We start from the raw sequence: 16,802 nt of genomic DNA, 5'->3' as shown, positions 1-16,802 counted from the left end.
ATTAATTCAACTTAGTGATTAGAATTACTTTATGCAGTCTTGTTTTTATCCTGTTTCCCTTTTTTTCTCTTTTTTTTTTCCCCATCCCCTCTGTATATCACAGATATCACAGTTGACGTTTGCAGGGACCTCTGGAAGTTATCCAGTCCAACCCCCCATCTCAGGGAGGGCCACCCATAGCCAGTTGCCCAGGTCCATGTCCAGACAGCTTTTGAATATCTCCAGGAAGGGGGATTTTACAACTTGCTGGGCAACTGGTGCCTGGGCTTGGTCACCCTCACAGTAAAAAAGTAGTTCCTGATATTCAGGAGGAACCTTCTGTGTTTCAGTCTGTGCCCACTGTGTGACTGTTCACTCAACTCCTGCTCAGGTTTTGGCTAACACACAGCTCATGCTAAGGCCTGATGCCTGCTGGGAGCTGTGCCATTAGGTCAAAGGGTGGGCAAACATGTAGGCAGGACATGGTGGCCAGAAAGGGCTAAAGGTCATTATGCAGCCACTATCACCTGCAACTTGCTGTTTCCTGCAGCCATAATCCTTTCATATTGGTTGTCTGGCAGTTTTTCAGGACCTGCTAATGCATGGAAATGTTATAGACCACACTTCCAAGCTGGAAGGTATATATGTCAGCTTACCCAAAAAGATTTTGAAGCAGATCCAACAGTAGCTGGAATGATGAGGTCTTCATGTTTCCCAGTGTCATACAGGGGATGCCTGCACCATGACGGAGGAGGAAGGATGAGCACTCTCACCGTAGGCTAGGTAACTATTTTGCTCATAAGTGCATGAATTGCAAGTTATGAGTAGCTAGTTATGAATTGGAGAAATTGTAAGAAACCTCATGACTGAAGTGATAAATTAGGGAATTCACATGCTAGACTAGTTTGTACAAAGGGGATTGAGCCCTTGTTTGTCGTGTTAGTTTGCTTTCTTTCCTAATGAGCTCGTAAGATTTAATTTACAAAGCGCATGGTCTGGTAAACTGGAGAGACCAAAATGGACTGTGACACCATTGCCTCTGGTCCTGTCCCTGAGCACCTCTGAGAAGACCCTGGCTTTTTGTTGCACCTTCCCTTTGGGTGTTTATATACATTGATGAGGTCCTCCTCCCTAGGCTGAGCTGTCCCAGCTCTCTCAGGCTTTCCTCATAGGAGGAGTGCTCCAGTCCCTTCAGCGTTTTACTGGCCCTTGGCTGGGCTCTCTCCAGTATGGCCATGTCTCTCTTGTACTGGGGAGCCCAGAACTGAACACAGCACTCCAGGTGTGGCCTCACCAGTGCTAAGGAGAGGGCAAGGATCACCTCCCTCGACCTGTGGCAGCACTCCTCCTGTTGCAGTGCAGGGTACCATTCGCTGCCTTTGCTGCAAGGGCATATGGCTGGCTCATGTTCAACTTGGTGTTCACCAGGACACTAACGTCCTTTTCAGCAAAGCTGCTTTCCAGCATGTTGGTCCCTCGCATATACTGGGGCATGGGGTTATTCCTCCCTAGATGCAAGACTTTCCACCAGCCCTTGTTGAACTTCTCGATGTTGAGAGTGCGTGTGTGTGTGTGTGTGTGTGTTGGGGGAGGGGTTGTATGCATGTAGATGCCAATTAAAAAGGGAATCATTCCTGTCTGGTTCCCGAAGTTGGATATTTCTAGGAGTTAATGGGGAATTTCTGTCTTGTCCTTAATGGTTAATTCGGAAATGCGTGTGCGTGAAGTACTCTGAGCAGGTAATCTCTTGCATTGCCTGTTTGTTCTCTTTCTCAGTTTGCTTGCAAGTTGGGGAGGGATATTGCCCTGAGTGTAACTGAGTAAAGATCAGTTGCTTATAACCTGGGGATAAAAAGAGTCTTTCATTATTCTCCCTCCCCAGCAAGGGTTCAATCATTGTTGACATTGTTTCTTGATTTGGTACTTTTGTTTTTCCAGTGAATTGTGCTTTACAGTTACAACTATTGGTCACCTCTATGGGCCAACTAACATGAAAAGCCAGCTAACACATCTCAGTTATATGTGGTGTATGAGAAAAAACCCTAAGTAATCACAATGAAAGTCTGCAAAGCAGCTTACCTTTTTTCATACTTTGTAGAACTGTAGTTTACTATACATGAAATGGCTGGTACTCTTTTGCTACTAACCAAATACAGTACCTCATGAATCTCTCAGCTGAGCTTCAGGGGATGACTGTGCCATGAGTTCATATTCTGGTGGATGAAAATGAGCATGTGTCTTTGATTTATGGAACTTTTAAATGTCTTTGTACTGAATGTGAGACTAGTGCATGTATGTTTAGGACTTTATGTTGAAAATACAGTCACTCTGACAGTCCTAAAATCTCCAGCTACAGTAAGTTGTTCAAAGCTGGAGTTTTAGTTAAAGAAACAAACTGAAACCTGAGATGTATTTGCAGTTTTGAAAAGGCTATTGAAAATACGAATTGCCTATAGCAGTAAAACTTCTCCTCTTTCTGTAAGCCTAATATAGAATCCATTTTGATTTCAGTACAAAACTTCAGTACTGTGACATGATTTTGAACTTTTTTTTTTCCCTTGTTTTAATCATCTTTTCAAATATTGCTGTCAAGGTCAAGAGATCTGAGAAGTTTACAATCAACTATTATTCTTAATGAAGATGAAATCTATGTTTCAAGTATATCTGTACTACTTAGAACAGATATACTTGAAATAGACAGGCTATTTTTCTACAATAATCATATTACTTAGAAATTTTTTCCTTGATGTCCCTTGAACTGCTGATGGCTTCACTATCTACATATATTTTCTTGCTCTTCATGAGTTGTCTCTACAGGCAGTGAAGAATGACTAGAACTTGCAATACTTTACAGAAACTCTTCATTCTTTGTGATACCTATCACCTTCCATAAATGAATTACAGCTGCTTTGAAAGGAGTTGTAACAGAAAGGAAAAGCCTGTCATTATATCATACAAACTCTGTTAAGGGAGGTTAATGCTGAGAAGGTTGATAGTTCAGAAAATGAGCACCTAACACAGTACTTTAATATTGGTGTAGATTTGAAAGACAAGAAGATAAGGCAGTGTGTTTTATACACAGTTTTGGTGCAGGTACTTTGCTTTAAATTCAGTCCATTATAATTTGGTTGGTTTAAATCAGCTGTTCAACTGTCTGGATAATTGTCTTTTGAAATAAATAGTAAATGATGCTAGCTGTAAAGCACATTAAATGAACATTTCAGAATTTGGGGAAAGTTTTATATAGCAGTCTGTCAAAATGTTTGAAGTCATTAACACGTAAAGGAGGAATACTGTAAATACAGTTCTTGAGATTTTTGTACAAAAAAACCTACAGTCACATGCATCACCACATGTATACTGTGTGTGGTCCTCAGAGGAACACCTGAGTAATATGGCCCCACATATTTGTTACTTACAGTAACAAACTCTAGGGAAGCATAAAGGAAGGACATCTTGGTCAGCAAAAAAATCAGAAAGATGTTTGAAAACGCCTATCTTTACAAAAGAGTATGGACCACAGTTTGTCTTGAACTAGGATATACTCAAGGTAAGTCATCTACCCAAAGTTTGAGTTTAAAAGTCAGTTTCCCCAAAATGTAAGTGGATGATCCTGGAGAATCCATGTAATTCCCAGTCTGAAGTACTAAATTATCTTGATTTTCCTCAGTTCTGTAATAACCTTCTGAAACACACCTTCTAAAAAGGACTTAACTGTATAGCTTTGAAAGTTCCTGGAAAAATTGCATTCTTACTAGGTATATGAAAAATATATCAAAAGAATAGCAATAGGAGGTACAGTCTTTGTGTAGTTGACAGTCACAAATTATTCCTGATATTCTATGCATTATTATAGGTTGAAATAATGTCTAATTCAAAAGGTTTGGGGGCTATATGTGTATATATCTTATAGGTTGATACATAGGCCTTCATCAGCATCTCATTCAGACCTGTTATTACAGATTGTGCTATGCTTCTGGGATGATACAAAAAGAGTAAGTCATACCAGCCAGAATTCCTCCTGCAGTTCTGGTTCATATTTCTTAAAGGCCCTGAATCAGAGCAGTCTAATTCCACCCAAGGCATTAATGAAGAGAGGGTGATAACTGTTGTTTTAAAAAACTGTCTCTGAAAAGACATAAAGTGCCTTGAAATGAGTCCTCCTCTCTTCACGAGTACATGGCTTATCTTAACACTATACTTCTGTATCATTTTTATAACAAAGCTCAAGAATGGTAGGAGATACAAAGTGCTGTGACTTACCACTGGCTCTGACATTCTCTGCCAAGAAAGCTGTTACTGCAGTCTGGGTTTAGGGAGTCATACTGATGATGGTGAGAAGTGGACATCCAACCAGCAGGGAAAATATCACTGACCTGTAAAGAGTCAGCTTCAGTTGTTTAGACAGCATTCTGGGCTCCAGAGCAGGATTGCTTAATAGAGAGGAACACAGGCCTGTCAACACTACTGACTTTGGCAGCAGATTCTCATGCTTTGGGTGGTGGTCTACCAAGACTCCAGATATCTGACAGGCCAGAGTGTCTCGAAATGTCACAAGAGAGCAGTAAATCTGCACAAGTGGACACGTCAGCTCTGTTCTACTTGCAAAGCTCAATTATACATGAGAAATTCAATTTAGTATAACCAGAATGTCTATCCTACAGGTAGGCTGCCCTCTGTATCAATACAAATACAAATGCACATCACACACTTTTCGATGTAGAAGGTAGAAAATAATCAGGTTTTAAACTACTTGTGTACCTGTACAAACCATGCCTAAACAGTAATACTAGATGCAGCTCTATAGTATATTTAGGCAGAGGTTACTATATACAAGTTACTCCTGGCATCTGGGATATTTATTGAACCTGGTTTTTCACATGGGCTCACGGCTGCCATAGAACGTTTTTCAGCTGATTCAAGCCTGGCTGCCACAGACTCTTTGTGTCTGTGTTATTAGCAGCACAGAGTACTGGTTCGCAAAGCTGCTGTAGCTGAATACTTCCTTTTCCTGAGAGTTAGCTTTCATCTGAATCGCCTCCCCAAACAAGCTTCCCATGAACTGCTGGTGCAAGCAAGGTGTTAGAGATGTGTTGATGGGGTTAGGGAGAAGGATGCGACTTCATGGTATAAACCACTGTGGAACAATATCCAAATCTGAAGAACTGAGATCAAAGCAATTGAAAGTCTACTTTACACTTGCCTGCAAGTACCTTCTCTGAAGTTCAGCATGCTTTGTGGTTTTCCTGTATAGATATAACTTCAGGCTATGTTTCACAACATGAAGTGTTGGATGGCAACTAGTTAAAGGTATTCCTGCCCCTCTGTCATAGCCTCTTCCACTCCCAGTCTTGCCAGCACAGCTATTTCTGCAGGCATGTTACAAACTCAGTTGTAGGACTGACCTGCTCTAAAGTGAAGAAGGAGCATGAACAAGTCAACCCACTACTCATGCAGATCTTTTCATATGCTAAGGCCTAAAGGTAACTCCTACCAATGTGGTTCTCACATTCTCCTTTCTTCTTGACTTAGCCTTTGCTGAGGGTGTAGCTAAAGCATATAGTTAGACAAATGCTGATGCCCAAGACTGTAGTCATATTTTTCTTCCAATGTGCTGCTCCCATCCTTCTCTTCCATTGGCTCTGACACTTATTTTTCCCCTTCCTTTTCATTTTTTTTCCTTTGAGTTAGCTTTTATTGCCTTCCTAAGATGAACTCATCAGCAAATCAGGTGAGTACCACAATTGGTACCACCCCTCTCATGAGCTATTTGATTAGGTCATCCAGTCTCATCAGCCACACTTGCTTCCCATTTTCACTGGCTATGGTTTAAATAAAGGTGTTAGCTCTAAAAAATAATTAATCCCAAGCTCTTTTGTTTTTCTTCAGTATTTTCTTAACTTTGAAGTCTTACTTTCTTAATTTTGAAAACATTTTAAAAGCCAAAGAGTTCCCAGGTTAGAAATCATTGCTTTACTTTGCCTGAAGGATAGGGAGTGGATGGTTAACGAAATCTCCTTCCTTAGGGAACCAGGTGGAGAAGGCAGTATCTTCCTTGTTCTGTGCATATGTGGAACCTAAGTGATATAGTGGCTATGCAGAATTACAGGCTGTCAAGCATAGTAACAATGAAGAATATTTTATTGAAATTTTTACTTCCTGTCTTGCTGTTAAACATGTAAAAAGCTGATTAAGTAAACAAAGGTACACCAAATCTTAGGGAGAATGATATATTATATAAAAAATTCAAACTTAGCGTAGATGGGGTTACCCATATGGGGGGACCCATAGTGTCTGGATGGGTCAAAGAAACTCTCTCAGAGCTTGGAGAATTGCTGTGAAAGGTGCGCTCCTTACATTTCCATCTGCAGTCTTTGGAAGAGCACTCTTCAGAGAGGTATAAACAGAATGTGTATTTCCTTGATTTAGATTATGGTGTCAAATCAAAATGAGGGGTGACCTCATCACAGTCTACAACTTCCTCAAGCGGGGCACTGGAGAGGGAGGTGCTGACCTCTCTCTGGTGATGAGCGATAGGACACAAGGAAATGGAATGAAGCTGCATCAGGGGAAGCTCAGATTGGACGTTAGGAAAAGGCTCTTCACTGAGAGGGTGGTTGGTCACTGGAACAACTCCCCAGGGAAGTCATCACAGCACCAAGCCTGTCAGAGTTCAAGGAGCGTCTGGACAATGCTCTTAGTCATATGGTTTCAGTCCTGAGAGGAGCAGGGAGTTGGACTTGATGGTCCTTATGGGTCCCTTCCAGCTTGAGATGTTCTATGAGTCTATGAAATATTTCAAGATTTGAAAATAAAACGGAAGAACAGCAACCAAGGCTTGGAGCTATAACAAAGATTATGTTCTGCATTTGGAAGGATTAGATTTACATTCAAATCCAATTTGAAATAACCTTTTGGTCATAACATAAACTCTTAAATTTGCTTTCCTGCTTTTTTAAAAACTGCAAAGTTTTGCCCTGTTGTTTCTTGAATTCATAAACTTTTCTGCTTAGTTGGTTCGATCATGGTTCTTAACACAGCTGGAAGTAGATTATTCACTTGCATCGCCTTATCAAAAACTGAATTTTTCTTCTCTATGTAAACTCAGACCAATCTCCATTTTATTGCCAGGTCCTTTTCTTCCAAAGGATCCACATGCTAATGACTGGTAATCTACTGCATGAATCTGCTGAATTGTTGAATTCACAACCATGCATGGCAGGAACAGTGCTAAGAAGGCATGTCATTCCCAGAACTGCTGTTATGTAGACAATTTATCGTAACACTTGTGATCTCAGAGCTTCATAGGAAGAGACAGGATCAGCTGTCATGAGACCAGGATGATCTGATTTTATCTGCTCTAAATAGTTGATTAAAAAGTGAATGTATATTATTGGTGGTTAGATTGGGGTGGATTAAAATAAATAATCATAATAAGAGTAACTTTTTTTCTGAAACATGATCAGATAGTATTGATCCTCTTGTTTACATACGGTGCATTTGGAGGCAGAGGACGGAAATGAAAATATAATCTGCAAGATAAGCCATTGTGGAGTTGGATGTTCCCTCATTTTACCAAATATTGGACAATGTTAGGTGTTTTAAGTGGATTGGATGGCACGCATCACAGCTGCAGCTTAAATACAAGAGCACAGCCTAGGAAACAAGACTCTTGTTAAATAAATACCGCAGTGTGAGTGTCCGAAAGCACCGAGCGTCCGTCCAGAGCACAGCGCCTTCAAACGTGGGTGTAGGGACATCTAGTGACCAAAGGTGTTACTGCGGGCCTTAAACTTGGCATTGCACTCTGACCGCGTCAAGGGTAGCTGTGTTTCTTATGACATCAAGCAAGTAGTGCGTGAAGATGTTCCGTGGTTTTGGATGAATCCGTTAAGGATTCCTATTAAACAACAACAGAGTTAAGAGTCACTGCTTTTTGAGTATAATTGCACCCGGTGAATCTTCATTTTATGCATGCAATCTACGTTCAAGTGTTGAAAGACCCATCATTAGGTTTAGCTCTCATTGTTCTTGTTTATCCAGGCTAGGGTGACATGCAGCATTTGCCATTCATGTAGTTTTACTTTTCAATACCTTTCATACTAAATGTAAGATTAGGTGAATTATACTGTTATATATGTTTTGATAAACATGGATACTTTGCAGAGATTGGACACATGCCAGAGGAAACAGCATAAATTTGGAATTCCAACATCAGTATTCTGTGGTTTCTTTCCATTATTGGTATTCCATTGGAATTCCATTCCATTCCATTCCATGGAAACATGTTATGTCATGATAATGATGCAAAGAATACTTCTACATATATGCAAACTCTTACTTTTCAGTTCATATGTATCCCTGAAGTTAAGTAACTTACTAGTCAGGAAAGTTCTCTACTGCTAGTAGACCTAATTACAGCATGTTTTTTGGAAAGCATGTTGAACCTAAGTGTAACAACTCCTTATTTTCCTGAATTTCAACATAGAATCATAGAATGGTTTGGGTTGGAAGGGACCTTTAAAGATCATCTAGTTCCAACCCCCCTGCCATGGGCAGGGACACCTTCCACTAGACCATGTTGCTCAAAGCCCCGTCCAACCTGGCCTTGAACTCTGCCAGGGTGGGGGCAGCCACAACTTCTCTGGGCAACCTGTTCCAGTGTCTCACCACCCTCACTGCAAAAAAAGTTCTTCCTTCTTATGTAGGGGGCCCCAAGGACTGAATACAGTACTCCAGGTGGGGTCTTACCAGAGCAGAGGAGAGGGGGAGAATCACGTCCCTCAACCTGCTGGCCATGCTGCTTTTTATGCAGCCCAGGATATGGTGGGCTTTCTGGGCTGCAAGTGCACATTGATGGCTTATGTCCAATTTTTCATATACCAGTATCCCCAAGTTCTTCTCTGCTGAATCCATTCACCACCCAGTCTGTAATGATATTGGGGATTTTTCCTGACTGAGGTGCAAAGGCAAAATATCAAAACCAGAAAAATTATACATCCAAATCAAAAGAACATATCTGTGCTGAAACAAAGCATGAGAAATTTTCTTGAAGAAACCAGGCTGAGAAATTTGTGAAAAATGAGGATCAACACATGACAGCTGGAATGCAGCCTTAGCTCACATATGTAATGCCCAAGATTTCTGAGATATGGGTAAAGTTGTGTAGAGCTATTCATGTACAGATGAACACATCCGTATTTTCAGGAAAAAAAGGTTTTTGTCATGTTTTTGAGGAATCAAAGGAATTTAGCTTTCTGTGTGTGAGAAATTTATTGCCAATGGGAGCCCTGATCTAGGATATGATAGAAAAGAGAGTGGGGCTTGTGCAGCTGAAATTCTGTTCTGTGATGCACTGAGCAGAATGAAGTGAAAACTGTGAATGGAAGGATATTGTATGATATGGAATATTCCATTGGCCAATTTGGGCCCATTGCTCTGGCTGTGCTTCCTCCCAGCTTCTTGTAGACCTGTGCACAGGCAGGACACGGGAAGTTGAAAAGTCCTTGATAGCAACAACTGAAAACATCAGCATATTATCAACATTCTTCTCATACCAAATCTCATACTGGATCAAAACACAGCACTATTCTAGCTAGTAAGAAGAAAAAATTAGCTCCATCTGAGCCAAAACAAGGACAGAGGTGAAGAACATACATATCTCATCATATCCCCTTCCACCTAATAAATTTATGTCCAAATCTCTCTGCACAAAATTTCTCAAAACATACTTGATAAATCAGTCATTTGTTTTTCTTCTTGAAAACAATTAAATTCAGCCAAATCTCTGCACGGTTCCTTTGGGTTTCAGAATTTGGAGGGTATTTTGGAATTCCAGAGCAAACAGTGCCAGATTCATGATAATATTTAATGGAGAAGAAGTCTGACACTTACTGTTCCCTATTTTCAGGGAACAATTTTGTCTCCTTTAACTTTCTTCATTCACAGGCCCTTTAGACATAATTACAGGATACTAGTTAAATAACAACTTGCTATGAGGTTGTGGATATGGGATGTGATGGAGGATGGACACTCCCACTGAAATCTAGAGGGTCTTCTTCTGTGAAGACAGCTGTGTAAAATGCTTCCAGATACTGCTACTGGAGCTACAGAAGTTTTTCACTGCATTGTCTGAACTCCATATCAGTGAACATTTTGATTTGTGCAGAAGATGTCTAGTCCAATATGTCTGGTTCAAATGAACTCTCTGCTCTATTTCTCCCTCTTTGTGTTTCCTCTGCTCTCCCATACGTGTATTTTTAGTTCCGTCCCTCTCATCCTTCTGTTGTAACTTCTGATGACTTGCTATCATCTGTTAACAATTTGCAAGTATCTGTTTCATGTCAAGGCATGTGAAAACGAAATCGGGAAAACAGTCTTCCTCAAAACTGACTCACGCCATTGCCAGCCAGAATGTCCTCATGTAATTGAGGTAAGATACTTCTGAGAACAATTGCTGACACATAGAGTGAAAAACACTGATCAGCTGGTATAATGTAAATATACCTGTATTTAGAGCTATTTCTGTCATAAAAGTATCTAATGATATATAAGAGAGATTTTCTTCCCCTGGGAATGCTGGTAGCTTGTTGTCCAAGGAGTTAAAGGATTTCTGGAGTCAGGACAAGGATTTTATTAACTGCCTGGAGGTGCCTCAGAGAGGCTGAATGGCAGGTCATAAATGTATAAATGTCATGATCTGGACAGTCATTACAATTTAATCTTATAATATAAAGCTATTATTGGTTTGCCTTTAATACTTAGGAAAGATGTTTATTTTCATGAAGGTAATGGTTGGAGAACATGACAGTTCTGATATTTTAATCACTTGTTGAGATAAATAATACAGAAAAGATCTTTACAGAAATTTGTAAGAGGGCTCTGCTTTCTGCTAACATATGAGGCCTCGAAGTGTCCAAAAAGATAATGTTATTTTCTAAAATTCTGTTGCTTCATATATCTCCCAGGTGTTTTCACACAGGCTCAGAAACACAGCTATGTAACCTCTGTTTTATTTTAACTTACCATCTTTTCCTATTGCCTATATTTTGAGGTATGTCTAAACAATCTGTGATGAGTGCTTTTTATAGGATTAAAGCAGTACTTCATTAAAGACCATAAATATATCTCAAAAGAAAGACTACGAAGACAGAAATGATTTGCAAACAACTGAAATGCTGTATTTGATCATTATGAACTTGTAACTGTGTAGCCCTGTAATAAAGTATTGTCATTGCTCAGAACAGGCCGTAAGTTTTGTACCATGTGTCATGGCTTGAGCTCAGAGGGCAACCGGGCACCATGCAGATGCTCACTCCCTCCCTTCCCCCCACAGTGCTGAGAAGGAAAAAACAAAGCAAAGACACTGCTCACTCCCCACTTCCCCCTCAGCACTAGGAAGGAGAAAATAAAACAAAAGTCCCAGGAAATCAAGATAAGGACAGGGAGGGATGATCTCATCCATTACAGCACAGGCAAAACACAGACTTGTTAGGGGAAATAAAAAAGAACATAAAATTTAATACAGACACTAACAACAGGTAACAGATGGAGTAGTCCCATGAGAAGCATTACCACACCTTGAAAACACCTTCCCCCACCCCTGCCTTCTTCCCGGGCTCAGCTTTGCTCCCTGTATCTCTACCTCCTTCCCCCCAGCAGTGCAGGGGGCAGGGAATGGGGGGTGCAGTCAGTCCTGCCGCTTCTTCCACCTCCGGGGAGGGAAACTTCTGTCATTCCTCCCCTGTTCCAGCACAGTCCCCCTCTCACAGGAGTCAGTCCTCCACAAGCTCTCTCCAACATGCGTCACTCCCATGGGCGTGTGGGTCACCCCCGCATGTTGCAGTTCTCCCTGTGCTGAACTACAACAGTGGGGGCTTCTTGCCATGGGGTCCCAGCCTCCTTCGGGCGCAGTCAGTCACCTGTCGCGGTGTGGGGCCCCCCACAGGACGCAAATCGGCATCTGCTCCACCACAGATCCCCATGGGTGGCAGGAGGAGCAGCCCTGCCCTCTCACCACACGATACAGGGGAGTCTTTGCCCCGCCACTTTTCCTCCTTTCCCCCACTGGCCTTGCTGTTTGCACAGATGTTCTTGCAACTTCTCCTCACAACTTTCACAACTCCTCCCAGGTTTCCCTTCTTAAATACGTTACCACGGAGGTGCAGCTAATTGGCCTGGCCTTGGTCCAAAGGTGGGTCCAACTGGGAGCGGGGGGATCTTCAAGAAGCTCACAGGGGGCCACTGCTGTAGCCCCCTTCCCTGCTACCAAAAACCCAGACACTCACTTAAACCGGGACACCAAGTTTCCAAGGCCTCAGGACTGAAGCTTGTCACACTTGCTCTGTCTGAACATGTTTTGGTCTGCTTGCAGCTTTGCTTTGCTTCATTTAGCTGTCACAGCAGTTTCTCCAGTTGATGAGTTTTCTGTGGCTAATTTTTTCTTCTTTTTTATCTTTGCATGCTATGATGATAGTTTTAAATAGGCAATAGTAACAGACAGTTATGTTGTTGTGGCAGGTGCATCTGCCCAATGAAAACAGAGCTTCTTGGCTGCTGAAGCGTAGCAGCTCCTGACTGCCTTTGTTCTCAGGGCTTCGCGGTAATTGGGGCCTTTGGCCAATGGGAGCCACTACTGACTACAGGTCAGATTTAGCTGGGGTATAAATGGAGTCCCCTGGGGAGCCATTTGGAGCTTGTCCCCTGGAGAAACATGCTGAGATTGAGGACTCTCCCCTTGGGTTGAGATGCCGCCCAAGGAAACTCCTCGAGGTGACTTGGGTCACGACGCTGCCCTGAGCAGCTCCTCAAGGTTGAGAGCCCTCACTTGTCAGGTGAGTGATAGAGTGTTTTGGGTTGCCATTAAACCCTAGGGAGTGGGGCTTTGTTCTGTATTTTGGGTTGCTGTTAAACCTTAGAAAGTTGTTCTGTGCTCCTCTTACAGCCATTTGAACCTGTAATTTACGGAGAGCTAGTTAATTGTGTTAATAATAATTTTTTTATTTTTGGTGGTTGGTTGTTTATTTGAGAGCCTCCGTAACAGTTGTGTAGAATTATATTTATGACTCTAATATCATGAGGCAATGTAGAGAAATGCAGTTCTGGTACAAGACCAGAGCCTTGAAAAGTGGAGACATGGGATACAGTGTAGATAGGCTGATAAGAGATGGAGCACAGGCTTGGCACAGCTCAGGTTGCTCGGGGCTTTATCCACTTGGGTCTTAAAAACCTCAAAGGACTGAGACTACTACTAATTTGGCTCTACTGCCTGACTCCATGAATCCTGCCACACACCTTAGTAAAGAGCCTGGCCCTGCCTTCTCAGTACCCTCCCTGTAGGCATTAGAAGGCTGCTATTAGGTACCCCTGAACCTTTCTCCTCTCCAGGCTGAACAAGCGTGTTCTGTCAGCCTCTGGCAGTGCCTCCTCTCCAGCCCCTGACCATCTTGGTCACTTCCTGCTAAACCTTCTTCAACTAATCAATGTCTGTAGTGTACTGGAGGGCCCAAAGCTGGCCACAGTATCCAGATGTGGTCTAAGGAGTGCCTAATAAAGGGGGATAATTATTTCCCTGATGTAGTGGCTATCCTCCTGTTAGTATAGCCTAGGATGTTACCTTTGCTGCCAGTGCACGTGCTGGCTTAGCTTGCTGTCCACCAGTGCCTCCCAGACTTTTTCAGCACAGATGCTACCTCACTGGTCTGTCCCCAGCCTGTACTGTTGCAAGTAGTTAGTGCATCCTGGGTGCAGGACTTTGGACCTGCCTTTGTTAAATTTTGAGAGGTTCCTGCTTGGTCTGTTTCCTCACCTGATCCTGCTGAACTGCAGCCCTGCCCTTGGGCCTTTCGACTAAAGTCTCATGGTTTGGTGTTACCTGCAAAGTCGATGAGAGTGCACTCCATCTTCTCCCTGGGATTATTTACAGATAATAAACAGGACAAGGACCCATGGTAGACTGTGACAGACTGTACTCGTTAACAGCTTCTTGGTAGGGTACAAAACTTTACTGCTACACTTTGACCTTGATTCCAGCCAGTTTTCACCCATCTAATTGTCTACCCATCCACCCAGATGAGGTTCAAAAATTATGTGGGAAACCATGTCAGAAGCCCTACCAAAGGCAGTATAATACTATAACTTCCTCCTCATGGAAGAAACCATTTTGGTATAAAATAGAACACTCAGGAAGTAGTTACCTGATGGCACTAGAGGAATTCTGTAACCAACTTGAAACAAAAGATTTAGATCTCCAAGGAGAAGACATGACAGGAACTTTTTTGACAATTTAAGTCTTAACAAGCCTCTTCAAAGAATTTCTTATGCTTGAAAAAATGAGGGAAATCTGAAAGACTCTCTATTGGAAAGACTTGGACTTTTGCTTGGAACAAGATTTTGATTACTGTTCAGCTACCACGAGGGCAACTTCAATCAGCTCACTGAGCAAGAGTCAGGATTTTAACTTATACCTGTATGCTACATGTGTGAATAAGGCATCTGGTCTATAAGCAGAAAAAGGTTAACTCAGAATACAATGCAAGCTGTATTAATTAAACATTGGTTACTGTACTAAAATACAAATATTTAAATCTGAATGAAGATAATCAAATGTCATGTTCCAAACATGAAAATGATGTCTTCAGAAAAAATCACGTGTATGTTCTTAAATACAGAACAGCTTGTAAAACATTGTATATGAACTTATGAACCAATGACCTGTTTCAGTATTACAAATCCTCTCATGATTTTCTTTTCCACTTCTCAATATGTCACAACTATTGCACAAAAACACTAGGACAAGGTTTGGGCATTAGCAAAGATAGCCATGGAGAGGGGAACAATCATTTATTTTGCTAGATAATTCTTATAAGTTACCCACTTTTGTTCTGCAAAGGCTGTACGCTAGTAAGAGGGTGGGTGGGTGGTGGGTGTGTGTGTGAGAGAGAGAGAGAGAGAGAGAAAGAGAGAAAGTGCCTTTCTATCCACTTCCACCCCCACTGCATATCCTTTATGAAGTTCAGACAGGTTTCTAAATTGTCTTAAACAGTGGGATTATCCTAGCAGTCCTCTATGGAGTTTTTCTGAGCTGCTCAATAGTGCCTGTAAAGAGGCTGAACCTCAGGTTGCCTCTTTAACAGGCAGATAAATTATGTCTGCTTTTTATACAAGATGACTTTGGAGATAAGGGTTAACAATCTCTCTGATAAATCTAGTTATTTGTCGCATATTTATTTCATATAATACCTTCCATTTTCGACAGATTTACTTTAGGAACACTCAGATGTTGTCTACACATTTTGTGGACTTCTACCTTTCAGAAGTCTGAAGTGTGGAGCTTAAAGCAAACGGCATAGCTTCTAACATTTAAATGGCTTTTTGTTGCCAAATTTTCTTTATGATTGTGGTGCTTTGGCAGACTGACATGTTGCCCTGTGAACGTTCATAAAGCCCTGAATGTTTCATTCTTTCTGTTCTACTGCATTATAGAATAAAGGTATTACTAGGTTCAGTTACGAAGGTTCATGTTGCTCAGTGTAGTAAGATTTATGCTCATACCAAGATTTCCACACTAAGCCAGTGCCTTCCTACTTGATTGTTAAGGCAATTTATTTGGTTGACTAGGCAGTTTTTGGGCTATATTCCCATTTTCATACTGTTGTTGAGTACCACACATCCATTTGAATGTTTTCTTGTTGCTTTTGCAAATCTCTTGTAAAACCATTGAAATTAAGGTTTTAAAATGGATAGCTGAATTTCATTAATGTTTTGGCTTTAGCTCTGCTCTCTGTGAGATCACTTTTTCCGTGTGGCCCTTCTAGTTCACAGTAGTTGAGATCCATCAGCATCTCCAGAATCTTTAGCAGGAAGGCTCACTCCTGCTGTGGACATGACCATGAACACTCAGTATGTGGCACAATCTTCTGTTTTATTGAAAACACTGTTTTTCTGCTGTAGCGAGAATCGTTGAATCGTATCTGGGGAAGGGACCTCTGGATGCCATTTGGAAGAATCCCACTCAAAACAATGACAGCCAGCAGCAGCTCACATTCAAGTGTCTTAAACAAAGCTCAGACCCAGCTTTTTAAAAACGTAGCTGCCTGCTACCATACAGTTGGAGCTTATTTGTCAGAGACCGGCAAAGGCAGGGCTGCTGCACCGGGGTGGATGAGCTGGGAGCTGAGCACAGCAGAGTCAGCGCCCTCACCCGACAGTCACAGCCTCAAGGCACCTGAGCAGGGCAGTGACAGCAACAGGACGTGTCAACAGCCCAGCAGTCATCAGGTGACAGCCATGATGCCTGCAAGCAGCTGGTGCCTGGAAGTCAAGGCCTGTAACAATCAGCAGTAAGAGAAGCATGCCATTATGCCTCAGATGGTCAGTTGTACCCAATTGTGTATACCTGAAAGTCTCAAAGAGGGGAAATGTTAAGAAATTCTTTTACCAATGTTTAGCTTTGTATTTAACAAGGCCCAAGTGATTAAAGTGTACAGAGAAGATATCCTAACCTTGAGAATAGATATATCCTGGCAGAATTGATCAAACAAGGTGAGTAAGAAAGAACAGCCTGGCCAGACAACAGAGTTGGGAAACATCCAAGGAGAAGAAATTTACCTCAAAAGACTCGTGACCATAAAAGAGAAAAAGGAGTAGAGAGCTAACTCCCCAAATGACCACTGACGACCACCTGAAACCCCCACGCATGCGTAGTGTATTTGTGCAACGCCAGCATTATGTAAATGTAGTAGATAGGTGAAAAGGTGGAGACCTCTTGGGAAATGTATGAATATTCATGTATTTAAGGTACATAAAGGATGAACTTTTGTTTT

This window comes from Strix aluco, chromosome Z (genome assembly GCF_031877795.1).
Source record: "Strix aluco isolate bStrAlu1 chromosome Z, bStrAlu1.hap1, whole genome shotgun sequence".
NCBI lineage: Eukaryota > Metazoa > Chordata > Aves > Strigiformes > Strigidae > Strix > Strix aluco.
The sequence above is the reverse complement of the archived record's forward strand: the minus strand, read 5'-3'. Positions refer to the sequence as shown.